Source organism: Helianthus annuus, chromosome 9, assembly GCF_002127325.2.
Source record: "Helianthus annuus cultivar XRQ/B chromosome 9, HanXRQr2.0-SUNRISE, whole genome shotgun sequence".
Lineage (NCBI taxonomy): Eukaryota > Viridiplantae > Streptophyta > Magnoliopsida > Asterales > Asteraceae > Helianthus > Helianthus annuus.
In genome coordinates, this window is record NC_035441.2 from 30394128 (window position 1) to 30413561 (window position 19434).

Sequence of the window (19434 nt, forward strand, 5' to 3'; positions counted from 1 at the left end):
CAAGCGCTGTTCAATCAGCATGAGTGGTACTATACGCCCTCCCATCAGACATCACAACGCCAGCAGCAACAACAAGATCCCTCCGAGGATCCACGATTCGTGGCAGCTACGCCACCACCTCCGCCACCGGTTCAACCAGTAGTTCCTGATCCACCAAGGCGTAGGAGATCGGGTGCACGTATGTCCACCCAGAGAGGGGAATTCCAATTCAGTACCCCTCGACACTCTAGTGGCAGTCACTATCCATCACTACAAGAAGAAGGACCTTCAAGTCCAGTACAAGAGGCGAACTCTGCACCAGTTGCACCATCTTCGCCACCATTTGGGTATGATCACCCAATACCGGCATAAACGGGTCCCTCAGCATACAACCCGTTTGATCAGCCGTCTCACACGCACTACGATTATAACTATGAACGCGACCCATATGTGGTAGCGGCTAGGTACAATGCCCGCTATCCCGACGGAGCTTATGGAAACCTAGGGATACTAGATTACTCAGCTCATGGGTATCCAGCACCTCCTAGACCTCCAGTTCCGCAACCGGCGCCACAACCATGTTTTTCTCCACCTGAACAGGAAGAAATCCTCCACCGTTTAACTCGTGTGGAACGAGATTTCGAGGAAGAGCGTAAGAACAACCGAGGATTTCTCAAAGGTCTAGCGAACTTGTTAAAGGGCAAGAAGAAGAAACGTGACCATTAGTGTCACACCCCGACCTCCACGTGTCACCGGTGGGCCCGGCGTGGGGTACAGTGACGTGGTTGGCATCGTCATAGACGAACAACACAATATAATAATGCACAGCGGAAGCAGAATAGATACATTTCAACTTTAATTAAAATGACATAATAAGTATCACAAATAGTTGAAACGGATCCACAGGCGGATCAGTAAAAATAAGATAAATTGTTCAACAGTTATTTGTCGTCCGAGCTTGCGAGACTATAGTGGACGCTCTTAGGAAACAGCCAGCCTAGTTCGTATAGTACCTGCACTTAACCTTTTGGGAAAAATACGTCAGTTTACACTGGTAAATACAAATCGACTGACTCATTTTAAAAATGATTGAAAATTGATTTAAATGCACAAGGCATAAATATTTTTATTAACTTGGAATAATTATGCAATATAAACTTGTGAACGAATTACATGCACTCGTATCTTTGGTGGCCCGGGATCTGCTGTCCGGGCTAAAGATTAAATGACACACCACATTAAAGAGTTATACACGCCGAGTGTACGCCTACACCCCGTGCTCTAGTCGTGGCCATCTCGTAAGATAATGCCAAGGATATCCGGGACACGGTCAATAACCCCCCAAAGCCTAAAGTAAGACAAGACTGTTTAAACGAGTCGCACAAGCTATTCAAGACTGTACACCCATAAGGCGCAGGACTTGTGCGCCCGATCAAGCGGTATTTTAAATACCGTACCCCAAGCCCGTATAGGGAAAATAAGTCAAAATGTATTTACCTGAGCAAGTATGTAACACAAACGGTAAGTGTGGTAGCTTTTACTGGGCCTCCTAATCTGGAACAAAGGTTTATAATTAACCTATTAGATTCCTAACGGGTCTTTTATTTAAGCCTAAGCTTTGACCGGTTAGTTTTAAGGATGGTACGGTTTACGCACGATTAAGCGAAAGACCGGATAGAATGTGATTTAGACCCGACAAGTTTGAATACTTATATAATATGGGTATACTAAATACATTCTGGATTTTGAGATAAAAATGATATCGTTTGACCCGTTTCGGTCAATTTACGCAAACTAGTTACGTAAACCGAACCGAACGCAAAAAGGCGTTACGGGTAGCCAAATGAGTCAAATGCAAGTTCCCTGAGATAATATGCTTTAAATATGATATAATATCAGTAAGTTATGTTCTATATTGCCCGGAATACTTTTAAACTCAATTTATGCCTTAGAAGGGCATTTTGGTCATTTAAAAAATAATAAAAGAGTCAAACTAGAAATCTGAGTTTCGGGTCTGGTTCATACAGTAAATACACCTCATTTAACATATTATAACAGTAGGGTATGACCCATATATCAAATTTATCATTTAAAACCAAACTATGCACCGTAGGGGTATTTTAGTAATTTCACAAGGGCTAAAAATGCCAAAACTGGAAATCTGAGTTCATATACTTATACTTACTGTTATTATATGAAAATATACTAATTACATCAGTAGGTATAAGTCTTATATGTTTAAAACGAGTATAACGCTTACTATGCGCTTAAAAGGCTAAATATGCGATTTAGAGCCGTTTCCGGGTGTATATATGAAAGCTGAAATTTTTATATTTCCAGAAGGCTCAAAATAATTTATTTAACATATAAAATCAGTAGAAAAAGGTTTCGGGTCAAAAGAAGGTATAAAACTCATTTTATGGCTTAAACGGTCAAAACCGACATAACCCGAAATAACTAAGCGATCTAAGATCCGTTCAGCCAAAAATTAATTAAAAATCATCAAAAATCCCAAAATATTATAATACATCAGTTGGTAAAAAGTTTTGCATCAAAACGTGGCCAGAAATAGGTTATACGCGAAAAGGGCCGTTTATGTAACTTTAGAATATAGTTTTACGCTAATGGCCATAACTCAAAATCTGGACCACCAACTGATCCGAAATTTTCGGTGCAAGTTTATATATTAGAAATAAAGATTTCTACTCCTTCACTTTCCCAAAAATCACGTTTTATATCAAAAAGGGCAAAATAGTCAACTTTATGCATAAATCGGAAACATGCAATTGAATCGGCTAAGTATAGACTTAATCAACAAAAATTCCAGAAAGTTTTACCAAAATAAAAATGGTCAAAAATACTCTCCAATACAGATCTCAAATATGCATGTACGAATCCGAATCGATAGTCTACGAAATAGTCGTTTTATAAGACTTTCGGTTCCGATTCGTATTTATACTATAGATTGTCGAGTTTATTATGATAAAACATATTCTTACATGTATTATAAGTTATTTATGATGATCAAACAGATTGCATGTCCTTTACATTACCATCTAAGCTTATTTTTGCAAAAACAACTTCTGTTGACTTTTTAGAAGCAAGTTTGACTCGACAATTAGCATGCATATAGTGGGAATCAGAGAATACCCTTTTGAGGGTTTGTTTCCCACATAAATACCAACATATAGGTGGTTTCAATTTGAGAAATGTCTGAGTAAAACTCGTTTAATCAGAAAGTCAAAGTATAAGAACAACCAGTTTGACTTTTACTAATAATCGATGCAAAAACGAATTAGAGACTGAATTAGAAGCTTACTAAGGTCCTATTGATGCTTAGCTATCACTTAGAAGTGGCCTTGTCGTTCAGATTTGCTCCAGAGATGCTTGAGAGTTCTTGAGAGTTGAGAGCTCTTTGTTCACAATTGCAAATGCCAAGAGAATGGATGAAAATCTGATTTAAAGCTGAATTCAGATGTTTGGAAGGAGGTTACTGTGGACATAGGCATGCATGGATTATTATTGGAGCAATTGGAGGTGGTAACAGTTGGTAGCAACTTAAAATTCGGGTTCAAATAGCTGAATTTGCGAACTGTGGTACTGGGCAGGCTTTACGGACCGTATGGTCCAAGCTTTACGGTCCGCAAGGGACCAGGTCAGATCAGCAAGTTTCCATAATTGGCAGAAATGGCCCCTGACCTTCGTACGCGATGTTTTGATGCTTATCTTGACCCGTAAACCCCCAAACTTGGTTTTAAGAACCTTGGGACATTTACCAACATGGTAATGTCCTCGGATAACTTTGCGCTCAACCGAAAAGCCATGAAATTCGACGTTGACGCTTTTAGTCCCTCAAGTACGGTTTTGGCCATAACTTTCTCATACGTTGACGAAACTTCATGAAATTTTAACCACATATTCTAGTGAGTATATTTTAGCATTATAAAGCTTCGAGTCTGCCAAAAGTCCACTCAGAGGTATAAATTAAACATGTTGACACTTTTGGCCCCTATAGTTTGCAATTCCTCACTTTTGTGCAATTTCTGCGTCGTATGATCCATGAACCATCCCTTAAAGGTTATGAACATTATGTGGGGTTATCATAGAGTCTATTTATCCATTGTTGACACTTTGGACCCCTTACGTTCCATAGTTTTCACTGTTTGTCACTTTTAGTCCCTCCAAAGTATGTTTTCACATACCGGAACCTTATGACACGTGTCAAGACATTATTGGACGAAATTTTTTTCGAGGTGTTACATCCTCACCCCCTTAAAAGAAATCTCGACCTCGAGATTTACTGAAACAAATGGGGATATTTTTCTTTCATCGTGGATTCCACTTCCCACGTGTATTCGGGACCTCTACGGGCATCCCATTTGACCTTAACAATAGGCACGTGCTTCCTTCGAAGCTTCTTTACCTGTTGATCCTCAATCGACAAAGGTTTTTCCACGAATTTCAGACTTTCGTCTATGTTTATATCTGTATGCGGTATAACCAGTGAATCGTTAGCGAAACACTTCTTCAAATTACAGATGTGGAACACATTATGAATGGCGCTAAGTTCCTCAGGAAAGTTTAACTTATAAGCGACTGACCCGATACGTTCGATAATCTCGAAAGGTCCTATGTATCTTGGGCTTAGCTTGCCTTTCTTACCAAATCTCATCACACCCTTCCAGGGCGATACTTTGAGCAATACCTTATCACCTACATCGAAGTGAAAATCTTTGCGCTTAGGATCCGCATAACTTTTCTGCCTATCCCTGGCAGCTTTTAAACAATCGCGAATCTGCACGATCTTGTCTGTCATTTCAAAAACGATATCTGGTCCAGCTTCTGCCCAACAAATGGGCGATTTACACTTTCTACCGTATAGGGCCTCAAAAGGCGCAGCCTTTATGCTGGAATGGTAGCTATTGTTGTAGGAGAATTCAATCAGTGGTAGGTTCTTGTCCCAACTACCACCTAAGTCAATCGCACATGCACGAAGCATGTCTTCCAAAGTTTGAATAGTACGCTCACTCTGACCATCAGTCTGAGGATGATAAGCCGTACTAAAATTCAAACGAGTGCCCAACGATTGTTGGAAACTCTTCCAAAAATGCGACGTATACCTTGTATCTCTATCAGAGATAATAGATACAGGTATACCATGTAACGCTACAATCTTATCGACGTATAATTGAGCTAACATATCAGAGCTATACGTCTCCTTGATGGGTAGAAAATGAGCTGACTTAGTCAGTCTATCTACTATGACCCATATGGTATCATTTCCCTTTTTCGTCTTCGGCAACTTGGTGATGAAATCCATCGTCACCATTTCCCATTTCCATGTGGGAATTTCAGGTTGTTGAAGCAAACCTGACGGCTTCTGATGCTCAGCCTTGACTTGCGCACAAGTCAAACATTTAGCCACATACTCCGCTACGGACTTTTTCAAACCAATCCACCAGTAGTTTGACTTCAAATCCTGGTACATCTTATCAGCTCCAGGATGAACAGAATATTTAGAGCTGTGGGCTTCCTGGAGGATAACATCCCGAAGTCCTCCATAAATTGGAACCCATATTCGTCCGTTCAGTCGTAGCATACCATCTTTGTCGTAGGATAACTGATCCTCAGTTACTCGTAACTTTTCCGCAGGATAGTTAGCTTCTAACACAGCTTCCTTTTGTGCAGCTAACACCCTTTCATTCAGATTATTTCTTATCTCAATGTGCTTGGCATTGATTCTGATCGGTTTAATCCTTTCCTTTCTGCTTAAGGCGTCGGCAACTACGTTAGCCTTGCCTGGATGGTATCTTATCTCACAGTCATAATCATTTAAAGTTTCCATCCATCGCCTTTGACGCATGTTCAATTCCTTCTGGTTGAACAGATGCTGAAGACTCTTGTGATCCGAATAGATTATACACTTGGTTCCATACAAGTAATGTCTCCATAGCTTCAATGCAAATACAACCGCACCCAATTCCAAATCGTGGGTGGTGTAGTTCTTCTCGTGCACTTTTAATTGTCGAGAAGCGTAGGCAATGACTTTGCCTTTCTGCATGAGTACACAGCCCATGCCAGTGTGTGATGCGTCACAGTACACCACAAATTCCTCTATTCCATCGGGCAATGTCAATACTGGAGCATTGCTCAGCTTCTTCTTTAGAATGTCGAAGGATTCCTGCTGCTTAGGGCCCCAATCAAACTTAATCTTCTTACGAGTCAACGAAGTTAGGGGCGCAGCAATTCTTGAAAAATTCTCAATAAATCGCCTATAGTATCCTGCCAATCCGAGGAAACTGCGAATCTCGGTAGGAGTCTTCGGCTCCTGCCAATTCATGACTGCTTCTACTTTAGCGGGATCTACTTAGATACCACGCTCGCTTACAACATGTCCAAGGAACTGGACTTCTCGAAGCCAAAATTCACACTTCGAAAATTTGGCATAAAGCTTCTCCTGATGCAGAAGTTTGAGAATACAACGAAGGTGTTTCTCATGGTCAGCTTGGCTCTTCGAGTAGATAAGGATGTCGTCAATAAAGACAATGACGAATTTATCTAGATAGGGCTTGCAGACACGATTCATGAGATCCATGAATGCGGCTGGTGCGTTAGTGAGTCCAAAAGGCATCACTAGGAACTCGTAATGTCCATATCGAGTCCTAAACGCTGTCTTGTGTACATCTTCATCCTTGACCTTTAACTGATGATAGCCTGACCTCAGGTCGATCTTGGAGAAATAGCTTGCTCCTTGTAGCTGATCGAACAGATCGTCGATCCTGGGTAACGGATACCTATTCTTGATAGTGACCTTGTTAAGCTCACGGTAATCGATGCACAGACGCATCGACCCATCCTTCTTTTTAACGAACAAGATTGGCGCTCCCCAAGGAGACGAGCTAGGTCTAATAAAACCTTTAGCTAATAGATCATCCAACTGCGTCCTCAACTCCTTCATCTCCGTTGGTGCCAATCTGTATGGCGCTCTTGCTACAGGTGCTGCGCCTGGAATGATGTCTATCCGAAACTCTACTTGCCTATCCGGTGGCAAACCGGGTAGCTCTTCAGGGAATACTTCAGGATATTCCGAGATAACAGGGATATCCTCAATCTTCGGCTTCGGCTCATCTATGGTAACTTGTGCCATATAAATGACACATCCCTTCTGCATACATCTGGATGCCTTGAGCATGGACACTTGCTCCGGCAATCCATGCTCAGTATCTCCTTGAATAGTAAGGGACTCACCAGACGGAGTCTTCACTATTACTTACTTTCTGCTGCAGAGAATCTGGGCTTGGTTACTCGATAACCAATCCATGCCTATCACTATATCGAATCCAGCTAGCTTAAAGGGAAGCAAGGATAACGGGAAAGAATGATTCCTAATGGATATAACACATCCATCTAGAACAGTCGAGGCGGTTTCTATGGTTCCATCGGCTAGTTCCACCTCATACTTCACACTTAAGGTTTTAACAGGAAGGTTTAACAGTTTACAAAACTTATCATCTACAAATGATTTATCAGCTCCTGAATCAAATAAGACTCTAGCAAAAACATCAGTTACAAGAAAAGTACCTGTAATGACGTTATCGTCAAGGACTGCTTCCTTTGCGTCCATCCTGAAGACTCTCGCATTAGTCTTCTTTCCTTCCTCGGCCTTTTTCGCATTCTTTGGGCAGTTTGGCCGGATATGCCCTTTCTCGTTGCAACCAAAACAAGTTGCATCCTTCATTTTCTTGCAATCCACAGCTTTATGATCTGTGGACTTGTAGATTCCACATCGCCTTTCCTGAGACTGGGATTTAGACTCCTGCCTGCATCTCCCAAAATGATGCCTCCTACAAACCTTGCATCTGGGTTTCTCACCCGACTGATGATCTCCTTTCTTAGATCCCGACCCTTTCCGGTGGTCGTTGTTCCCTCTGTGTCTTTTCTCAAATCTTCGTGAGGTGTCATCCTCACGTTTCCTTTTGTTCTCCTCCGAGCTTTTAAGAGCTCTCAATCTAACCACATCTTGAGTGAGGGAGAGGGATAGATCAGCTACGGATCTAAATGTCGTAGGCCTCGAAGCCTTGACGCTTGCCTTTATCTCCGGTGCCAGACCCCCAATAAATCGAGCAATCCTTCGCGGCTCCGGGGTCACCAAATAAGGCACTAACCGAGACAAGGTGTTGAACGTAGTAAGATACGCTTGACAATCGAGGTTCTTCATCACTAGGGATACAAAATCCGACTCAATTCTTTCGACCTCATGCTGCGGACAGAAATTCTCCTTGATCATTGCTACAAACTGATCCCATGGCATGCTATACAGAGCGGTCTTACCAGCAGCTTGTAGAAGTGACTTCCACCATGCTAACGCGTCCCCCTTGAACGACTGGGACACGTACTTCACGACGTCCCTATCAGCACACCCGCTGATATCAACCACAGTATCCATTTCATCAATCCACGTCATACAATCGACGGCTCCCTTCTCCCCAGTGAAATCTCTGGGTTTGCAAGATACGAAATAGTTGTACGTACAGGACCTGCTGTGCGTATCATGCTTCAGCTTGACTTCTTGCTTTGGGATGCTGCTGTGGTTAGAGGAGTGATTATCCTCATCATTCTTTGGCTCACTCTTTTTAGATGGCGGCTTACTATGAGCCCCTGAAGGAGTCTTAGGCTTAACATGCGATACTGTTCGGGTTCTACTCTGAGTACCGCTAGATTCTCTGAATTGCCTATCCATGGCTTTGGCAACAGCATTATCTATCAATGCTTGCAATTGTTCACCAGTTACGTGAATCCTGGTATTATCCGGGTGCTCCCCAGAATGACTGTTGGTTTCCTCCGATTTGGCCATTGTAGCTTTAAGCTACAATAAAGGACAAGGTCTATTTAGAACCTAACAGTATTATCGTTCTAGACGATTTATTAACCATGGTATCAAGAACCTTAACAGTTAATTTAATAAATTCCATTCAGGCTTTTATTAGCAATCAAGGAATGAAAATATATATATTGGCACCATAGGCCTAGTCACTACGGACAATTACTAAATTATAAATTTAGATTTTTATAGGATTATAAATTGTATAATTAAACAAATAATCCTTTACTAGACAGAGAGTCATAAACCACAACTGCCACTATATGACATAGTCATAACCCGTAGGTATCAAGTCATTAATAGACTTGTATACAGATACAATCTGTAGATAATTTATTAAAAAGGGCGGCTTGTGTGATTTTACAGATCACGCTTAGCCAGGAATGTTAACATGTTTTCAGATGTCAACAGGGAGTTGAATCTTTTCAACCAGGTTTTACCATCATGGCCAGGCCTGTTAATAAGGCATTCAAGCTAGGTTATACCTTACTAAGACTCTTATAAAATGGCAAATCAAATAAAAATTGATATTTTCCATTATTGAATATTAAATTCATGCACATAAATAAAATGAGAAATTCAAATTAACCATTTTAAATTTAAATAAAGTAACTAGTACATCTTTTGCCCTAAACGGGACTTTAATTCAAATAACATGAATAACATGCCCGCGCAGGGGCTAAACAAATAACAACAACAACTAAGCAAAACAAACCCACGCAGGGGTTAACAGAACAACATACCCACACATGGGTAGAATAAGGGAAATATACCCACGCAGGGGTAGAGTACATGAATAGATGTCCACGCAGGGACATGAGTAAATGAGATAACAATCAAAGGATTCAATGATCCTTCTTACTCTTACCCTTGAGTAAGTCAAACACCTTCTTGAACATGCCACTGTTGCGTCGGCGATCAGCTCGCATCTCGTGCTGCAACTCACGTCGCATGCTGTTAATCCCATGCAGGATTTCCTGAACCTGCGGGGGCGACATCATAGGCGCCGGCGGCGGTTGCTGGTACTGCTGCGGCTGCGATGGCTGTGGCTGCTGATAACCCGAAGGGTAACCAAAAGTAGACTGCCCAGCAGCCCAAGTGTCTCCAAATGGACCACTAGGTGGGAGCGAGTTGTAGTTTGCAGCTTGCCAATAAGGGTCTCCTGTGTAGTCGTAGCCCTGAGGGTAAACCTGCTCAAACGGGTTGAATTGAGCTGCGCTAGCGTAAGCCGGAATCGGCTCTCCATAATTCTGCGGCGGCAGAGGCGGAATAGGTGCTGAAGTAACCTCCGATACGGGATGCGGAGACTCCCCCGTCTCGGACTCCTCGTGAAGAGGCGTGTAGCGGCTGCTACCAACATGTGGAGGGGTGCCTATGCGAATCCCTCCGCGCGTAGACATGCGCGCGTTCCTCCTTGGCCTCTGAGGCGGAGGAGGCAAAACTGGTGGTGGCGGTGGCGACGGAGTGATCACGTCGCGCCATAGGGCCTCAGATAGGTCCTGCTGCAAAGGCGGCTGCTGCTGAAGCTGCTGCTGCTGAGAGTGGTGCTGCGAGTGCACCGGTGAACCATGGTGAGACTGGAGCATCGGAGAGTTGTGGTGGCTGGGGGTGTAATACCAATCGTGCTGCCGAAATCTCTCCTCATAGCTATCCACACCATTGTAGGGTGATCCCTTAAATGGTGACCCATCCGATATCTCGATGGGATGGTTGGGCGTGCCTGACGGTGGCAGTGAAGGGTCCGTGTCTTCATCAACTTCCATCTCGTGACCACCAGGAAAGTGGTCTTCCGGTCCTAGTGGGTTATGACCCACCGGCTCATCCACAAAAGCATCAGGGTTATACAGACCCTGGTAAACTGGTGCTGGGTATTGGTGAGGCGACTGATGAAGAGGTATATAAGATCCATGGGAACCCTGGGGCCCATTTTCCGAGTGGGGCCCAAATGATTGGGGTAGTGATGGCGAAGTGCTCATAGATACCGAGTGTCTAGCCGGCTCGGCAAATGATCTCCAAAGATCATTGGCTGCAGTGTTGTGCGTGGCGGATGGGGCTCGCCTGTGTGAGGGTCCTGCGTCATGGTCGTGCGATGTAGCGAATCCTCCTCGACCTCTCATACGTGGTGGCATAATGATCCTGTCAAAAGTCAAACAAGTTTGCACAACAAAATATATGAGACAATGCAATTAATAAATAAAAATAAAATAAACGAAATGTTGAACATTTCCTAAGTTCTTTGTCTAGACTCGAAAATCGAGGCTTGTACAATTGTGTAACTGAGATTAAACACAAAAGGATAGTGTTTAATTCACTCAGCGTTGGCTCTGATACCAACCTGTCACACCCCGACCTCCACGTGTCACCGGTGGGCCCGGCGTGGGGTACAGTGACGTGGTTGGCATCGTCATAGACGAACAACACAATATAATAATGCACAGCGGAAGCAGAATAGATACATTTCAACTTTAATTAAAATGACATAATAAGTATCACAAATAGTTGAAACGGATCCACAGGCGGATCAGTAAAAATAAGATAAATTGTTCAACAGTTATTTGTCGTCCGAGCTTGCGAGACTATAGTGGACGCTCTTAGGAAACAGCCAGCCTAGTTCGTATAGTACCTGCACTTAACCTTTTGGGAAAAATACGTCAGTTTACACTGGTAAATACAAATCGACTGACTCATTTTAAAAATGATTGAAAATTGATTTAAATGCACAAGGCATAAATATTTTTATTAACTTGGAATAATTATGCAATATAAACTTGTGAACGAATTACATGCACTCGTATCTTTGGTGGCCCGGGATCTGCTGTCCGGGCTAAAGATTAAATGACACACCACATTAAAGAGTTATACACGCCGAGTGTACGCCTACACCCCGTGCTCTAGTCGTGGCCATCTCGTAAGATAATGCCAAGGATATCCGGGACACGGTCAATAACCCCCCAAAGCCTAAAGTAAGACAAGACTGTTTAAACGAGTCGCACAAGCTATTCAAGACTGTACACCCATAAGGCGCAAGACTTGTGCGCCCGATCAAGCGGTATTTTAAATACCGTACCCCAAGCCCTATAGGGAAAATAAGTCAAAATGTATTTACCTGAGCAAGTATGTAACACAAACGGTAAGTGTGGTAGCTTTTACTGGGCCTCCTAATCTGGAACAAAGGTTTATAATTAACCTATTAGATTCCTAACGGGTCTTTTATTTAAGCCTAAGCTTTGACCGGTTAGTTTTAAGGATGATACGGTTTACGCACGATTAAGCGAAAGACCGGATAGAATGTGATTTAGACCCGAAAAGTTTGAATACTTATATAATATGGGTATACTAAATACATTCTGGATTTTGAGATAAAAATGATATCGTTTGACCCGTTTCGGTCAATTTACGCAAACTAGTTACGTAAACCGAACCGAACGCAAAAAGGCGTTACGGGTAGCCAAATGAGTCAAATGCAAGTTCCCTGAGATAATATGCTTTAAATATGATATAATATCAGTAAGTTATGTTCTATATTGCCCGGAATACTTTTAAACTCAATTTATGCCTTAGAAGGGCATTTTGGTCATTTAAAAGATAATAAAAGAGTCAAACTAGAAATCTGAGTTTTGGGTCTGGTTCATACAGTAAATACACCTCATTTAACATATTATAACAGTAGGGTATGACCCATATATCAAATTTATCATTTAAAACCAAACTATGCACCGTAGGGGTATTTTAGTAATTTCACAAGGGCTAAAAATGCCAAAACTGGAAATCTAAGTTCATATACTTATACTTACTGTTATTATATGAAAATATACTAATTACATCAGTAGGTATAAGTCTTATATGTTTAAAACGAGTATAACGCTTACTATGCGCTTAAAACGCTAAATATGCGATTTAGAGCCGTTTCCGGGTGTATATATGAAAGCTGAAATTTTTATATTTCCAGAAGGCTCAAAATAATTTATTTAACATATAAAATCAGTAGAAAAAGGTTTCGGGTCAAAAGAAGGTATAAAACTCATTTTATGGCTTAAACGGTCAAAACCGACATAACCCGAAATAACTAAGCGATCTAAGATCCGTTCAGCCAAAAATTAATTAAAAATCATCAAAAATCCCAAAATATTATAATACATCAGTTGGTAAAAAGTTTTGCATCAAAACGTGGCCAGAAATAGGTTATACGCGAAAAGGGCCGTTTATGTAACTTTAGAATATAGTTTTACGCTAATGGCCATAACTCAAAATCTGGACCACCAACTGATCCGAAATTTTCAGTGCAAGTTTATATATTAGAAATAAAGGTTTCTACTCCTTCACTTTCCCAAAAATCACGTTTTATATCAAAAAGGGCAAAATAGTCAACTTTATGCATAAATCGGAAACATGCAATTGAATCGGCTAAGTATAGACTTAATCAACAAAAATTCCAGAAAGTTTTACCAAAATAAAAATGGTCAAAAATACTCTCCAATACAGATCTCAAACATGCATGTACGAATCCGAATCGATAGTCTACGAAATAGTCGTTTTATAAGACTTTCGGTTCCGATTCGTATTTATACTATAGATTGTCGAGTTTATTATGATAAAACATATTCTTACATGTATTATAAGTTATTTATGATGATCAAACAGATTGCATGTCCTTTACATTACCATCTAAGCTTATTTTTGCAAAAACAACTTCTGTTGACTTTTTAGAAGCAAGTTTGACTCGACAATTAGCATGCATATAGTGGGAATCAGAGAATACCCTTTTGAGGGTTTGTTTCCCACATAAATACCAACATATAGGTGGTTTCAATTTGAGAAATGTCTGAGTAAAACTCGTTTAATCAGAAAGTCAAAGTATAAGAACAACCAGTTTGACTTTTACTAATAATCGATGCAAAAACGAATTAGAGACTGAATTAGAAGCTTACTAAGGTCCTATTGATGCTTAGCTATCACTTAGAAGTGGCCTTGTCGTTCAGATTTGCTCCAGAGATGCTTGAGAGTTCTTGAGAGTTGAGAGCTCTTTGTTCACAATTGCAAATGCTAAGAGAATGGATGAAAATCTGATTTAAAGCTGAATTCAGATGTTTGGAAGGAGGTTACTGTGGACATAGGCATGCATGGATGATTATTGGAGCAATTGGAGGTGGTAACAGCTGGTAGCAACTTAAAATTCGGGTTCAAATAGCTGAATTCGCGAACTGTGGTACTGGGCCGGCTTTACAGACCGTATGGTCCAAGCTTTACGGTCCGCAAGGGACCAGGTCAGATCAGCAAGTTTCCATAATTGGCAGAAATGGCCCCTGACCTTCGTACGCGATGTTTTGATGCTTATCGTGACCCGTAAACCCCCAAACTTGGTTTTAAGAACCTTGGGACATTTACCAACATGGTAATGTCCTCGGATAACTTTGCGCTCAACCGAAAAGCCATGAAATTCGACGTTGACGCTTTTAGTCCCTCAAGTACGGTTTTGGCCATAACTTTCTCATACGTTGACGAAACTTCATGAAATTTTAACCACATATTCTAGTGAGTATGTTTTAGCATTATAAAGCTTCGGGTCTGCCAAAAGTCCACTCAGAGGTATAAATTAAACATGTTGACACTTTTGGCCCCTATAGTTTGCAATTCCTCACTTTTGTGCAATTTCTGCGTCGTATGATCCATGAACCATCCCTTAAAGGTTATGAACATTATGTGGGGTTATCATAGAGTCTATTTATCCATTGTTGACACTTTGGACCCCTTACGTTCCATAGTTTTCACTGTTTGTCACTTTTAGTCCCTCCAAAGTATGTTTTCACATACCGGAACCTTATGACACGTGTCAAGACATTATTGGACGAAATTTTTTTCGAGGTGTTACAATTAGTCTATATATGTTCTAATGTAATTTCTATTTTAAAACAAGTCCCTGTGTGGACATCTGTTGTTTTAGTCCCTGTGTGGACACTTATCATTTTAGTCCCTACGTGGACAATTGTATTTTAGTCCCTGCGTGGACTTATCTTTTAGTCCCTGTGTGGACATCTATCTAAGTATTTGGTCCCTGTGTGGACTTGTTTGCTGTAAACCTCTATGTAGGTATGTACTTGTTTAAAAAGTCCCGTTTAGGGCATCATGTAATCATTACTATAAGTAATGGAATGTTATGTTGTGAATTTCTTGCTATATATATATATATATATGAAATAGGTTAAAAATCATTCCTTTTAAATTGATCTGCCTAATATATAAAGAATCTTAAAGAGTGAAACCTAGCCAGGTGTCATTATAAGACCCGGCCAAGATGGTAAGACCTGATTAAAAAATTCAGATTTCCAGTTAACCCCTGTAATCATGTTAACGTTCATGACAGATGTGATTCATTAAAATCACGCGCGTCATTCTTATATAAAAATCCTTGTAAGGATTCCAAAGCCCAAATTTATGATTTATGAATCATGGGTTAAATTGTCAATGAAGATGATAATTTATTAAACATCCATTAGCGATGTAGTGCCTACGGGCTAAACTTATTAAACATCCATTAGCGATGTAGTGCCTACGGGCCAAACTTATTAAACATCCATTTGTGATGTAGTGCTTGCGGGCCAGGTTTTTAAAACATCCATTAGTGGTGTAATGCCTACGGGTCATACTCATTGTCAGATAAGACAAAAGGCAGTGGTGGTCTATGACTCCCTGTCAGAAAGGGTAAAAGGACTACGATTCAAGCCTTCATGCCTTGATTCTCTGTAATCCCGGCGAATATTATAAAAACGTCCTCGTGACTAGGCTTTTATGCCACAAACAGTATTGTTTGTAAATAGGATAAGTATATTCAAATCCTAAATAAAAGTAAGTAACAAATTAACCAGATATGGTCTCTGTTACCATGGTTAATGAATTGCCATAAAAACAATTCCATAATAAACTCCTAAATAAAGTTTTCGTTATCTTCTGTAGATTCAAGTTACCATGGCTGATCCTAGTGGAGAAAATAGCCACTCGAAGGAAGACGAATATGATAACGCCCAGGTTCATCTGACGGGCGCAGAGTTGAAAGCTCTTGTCGATAATGCTGTCAAGGCAGCTCTGGATCGACAATATGAGGAATATACTGAATCACGGAGCCGAACCATATCCAAACCACACTCAAAGCCGAAAACTCACACAAAATCTCACAGCAAACCGCTGTCCAAGCCTAAAAAGGACGATGATAATCATTCGTCCAATGAAAACAATGTCCGTCAAGAAAAAGTATATACTGACGCATCTCGCGCCAGAGGCTGCACCTACAAGTACTTTGTATCATGCAAACCCAGGGACTTCACTGGGGAGAAAGGAGTGGTTAATTGTATGACGTGGCTTGACGAGATGGACACCGTGGTGGACATCAGCGGCTGTGCAGAAAGAGACGTGGTAAAGTTTGTGTCTCAATCATTCAAGGGCGAGGCCCTGGCTTGGTGGAGGTCGTTGGTTCAGGCCTCGGGAAAGGGTGTTCTATACAGCATGTCGTGGGAGGAATTCGTTTCTCTCATCAAAGAGAATTACTGCCCTCAACATGAGGTGGAAAAGATAGAATCAGATTTTCTATCATTAGCAATGACAAACCTTGACTGCCAAGCTTACCTAACGAGCTTCAACACGATGTCCCGGTTGGTTCCATATCTGGTAACCCCGGAGCCAAAAAGAATAGCTCGTTTCATCGGAGGGTTAGCCCCCGAGATTAAGGCAAGCGTAAAGGCCTCTCGATGCGGTCCAACAAAGATCGCTGAGGAACAAAGAGGCTGTAGCCGTAAAGGCCTCTGGAGAGAAGCCCAAGTGCAAGAATTGCAAGAGACATCACTTTGGAAAGTGTAGACTCGAATCAAACTCGCAGACTCAGTCGAAGTCGTATGCTTGCGAGTTATGCAAATCCAAGGACCACAAGACTGTGGAATGCAAGAAAATAAAGGATGTAACTTGCTATGGTTGCAATGAGAAGGGGCACATTAAAAGCAACTGCCCTAAATATGCCAAGAAGCCTGAAGAGGCCAAGAAGACCAATGCGAGAGTCTTCAGAATGGATGAGAAAGAAGCAGTGCTGGACGATAACGTAATCACAGGTACTTTTCTCGTAAATGATATCTTTGCAAGAGTACTTTTTGATTCGGGCGCTGATAAATCTTTCGTAGATCATAAATTTTGTAAATTGCTAAATATGCCTGTCAAAACCTTAAATGTGAACTATGAGGTAGAGCTAGCAGATGGCACCATAGAAACCGTCTCCACTGTATTAGATGGATGTGTGATCTCCATTAGGAACCACTCTTTTCCTCTATCTCTACTTCCCTTTAAGCTAGCTGGTTTTGACATAGTTCTGGGTATGGACTGGTTATCCCACAACCAGGCCCAAATCATCTGCAGCAGAAAGCAAGTGGTGTTAAAAACTCCGACTGGTGAATCGCTTACCATTCAGGGAGATACCCGGTACGGATTGCCTGAGCAAGTGACTATGCTCAAGGCTTCAGAATGTTTAAAGAAGGGTTGTGTCATCTACATGGCACAAGTGATTATTGATGAGCCTAAACCGAAGATAGAAGACATTCCTGTCATTTCTGAGTATCCAGAAGTTTTCCCTGAAGATCTACCTGGTTTACCACCAGATAGGCAAGTGGAATTCAGGATCGATATCATCCCTGGAGCAGCACCTAATGCTAGAGCACCTTACAGGCTAGTACCAACCGAAATGAAGGAGCTAAGGACCCAGCTGGATGAACTGCTGGCCAAAGATTTCATCAAACCTAGTTCATCTCCCTGGGGAGCACCTGTCCTGTTTGTTAAGAAGAAGGACGGATCGATGCGTCTGTGCATCGATTATCACGAGTTTAATAAAGTCACGATAAAGAATAGATATCCCTTGCCGAGGATCGACGATTTGTTTGATCAGTTACAAGGGGCAAGTTATTTCTCGAAGATTGATTTAAGGTCAGGCTACCATCAACTGAAAGTCAAAGATGAAGACATACATAAAACCGCATTTAGGACTCGTTATGGCCACTACGAGTTCCTAGTGATGCCTTTTGGTCTCACAAATGCACCGGCTGCGTTCATGGACCTCATGAATCGTGTTTGCAAGCCGTACTTAGACAAATTCGTTATCGTTTTCATCGACGACATTCTTATCTACTCGAAGAACCGAGCTGACCATGAGAAACACCTTCGCTGTATTCTCAAACTACTGCATCAGGAGAAACTCTATGCCAAATTCTCCAAGTGCGAATTCTGGCTACGAGCAGTCCAATTTCTAGGACACGTTGTCAGCGAGCGTGGTATCCAAGTGGATCCCGCTAAAGTAGAAGCTGTAATGAATTGGCAAGAGCCAAAGACGCCTACTGAGATTCGTAGTTTCCTGGGATTAGCAGGATACTACAGGCGATTCATTGAAATTTTTTCAAGGATTGCTGCGCCCTTAACATCCTTGACCAAGAAGAAGGAAAATTTCGTTTGGGGCCCTAAGCAGCAAGAGTCCTTTGATACACTGAAGCGAAAGTTGAGTAATGCTCCTGTGCTAACGCTACCGGAAGGTGCCAAAGAGTTCGTAGTTTACTGCGACGCATCGCACACTGGCATGGGAGGTGTGCTTATGCAGAAAGGCAAGGTTATTGCCTATGTTTCAAGACAATTAAAGGTGCATGAAAAGAATTACACCACCCATGACTTGGAGCTGGGTGCCGTTGTGTTTGCACTAAAGCTGTGGAGGCATTATCTGTATGGTATCAAGTTTGTGATCTATTCTGATCATAAGAGCCTTCAACATCTGTTTAATCAGAAGGAATTAAACATGAGGCAACGCCGCTGGATGGAGACTTTAAATGATTATGATTGTGAAATCAGATATCATCCCGGCAAGGCGAATGTAGTCGCTGATGCCTTGAGTCGAAAAGAAAGGGTGAAACCCATCCGAATCAATGCCAAGAGCATTGAAGTGAAGAATAATTTGATTGAAAGGTTGTTAGCTGCACAGAGAGAAGCTGTGTTGGAAGCTAACTACCCTAATGAGAAGCTAGGAGTAACTGAGGAGCAGTTAACTCTTGGCAAGGATGAAATTCTATGATTGAATGGATGAATATGGGTTCCAGTTTACGGAGGACTACGAGATGTTATCCTCCAGGAAGCCCATAGTTCCAAATATTCCGTTCATCCTGGAGCTGATAAGATGTATCAGGATCTAAAGGCAAATTATTGGTGGATAGGCTTGAAAAAGTCTGTAGCCACTCATGTAGCCAAATGCTTAACTTGTGCGCAAGTCAAAGCTGAGCATCAAAAGCCGTCAGGCTTGCTACAACAGCCTGAACTTCCAGAGTGGAAGTGGGAATGTGTAACTATGGATTTTATTACCAAGTTGCCCAAGACGAGGAAAGGAAATGACACAATATGGGTTATAGTCGATAGACTGACTAAGTCAGCACATTTCTTACCCATCAAGGAGACTTATAGCTCCGACATGTTAGCCCAGTTATACGTTGATAAGATTGTAGCCTTGCTTTATATCCGATTAATTTTATGTCATATATTCACTTTTAAAACACAACATGTTAATTTAC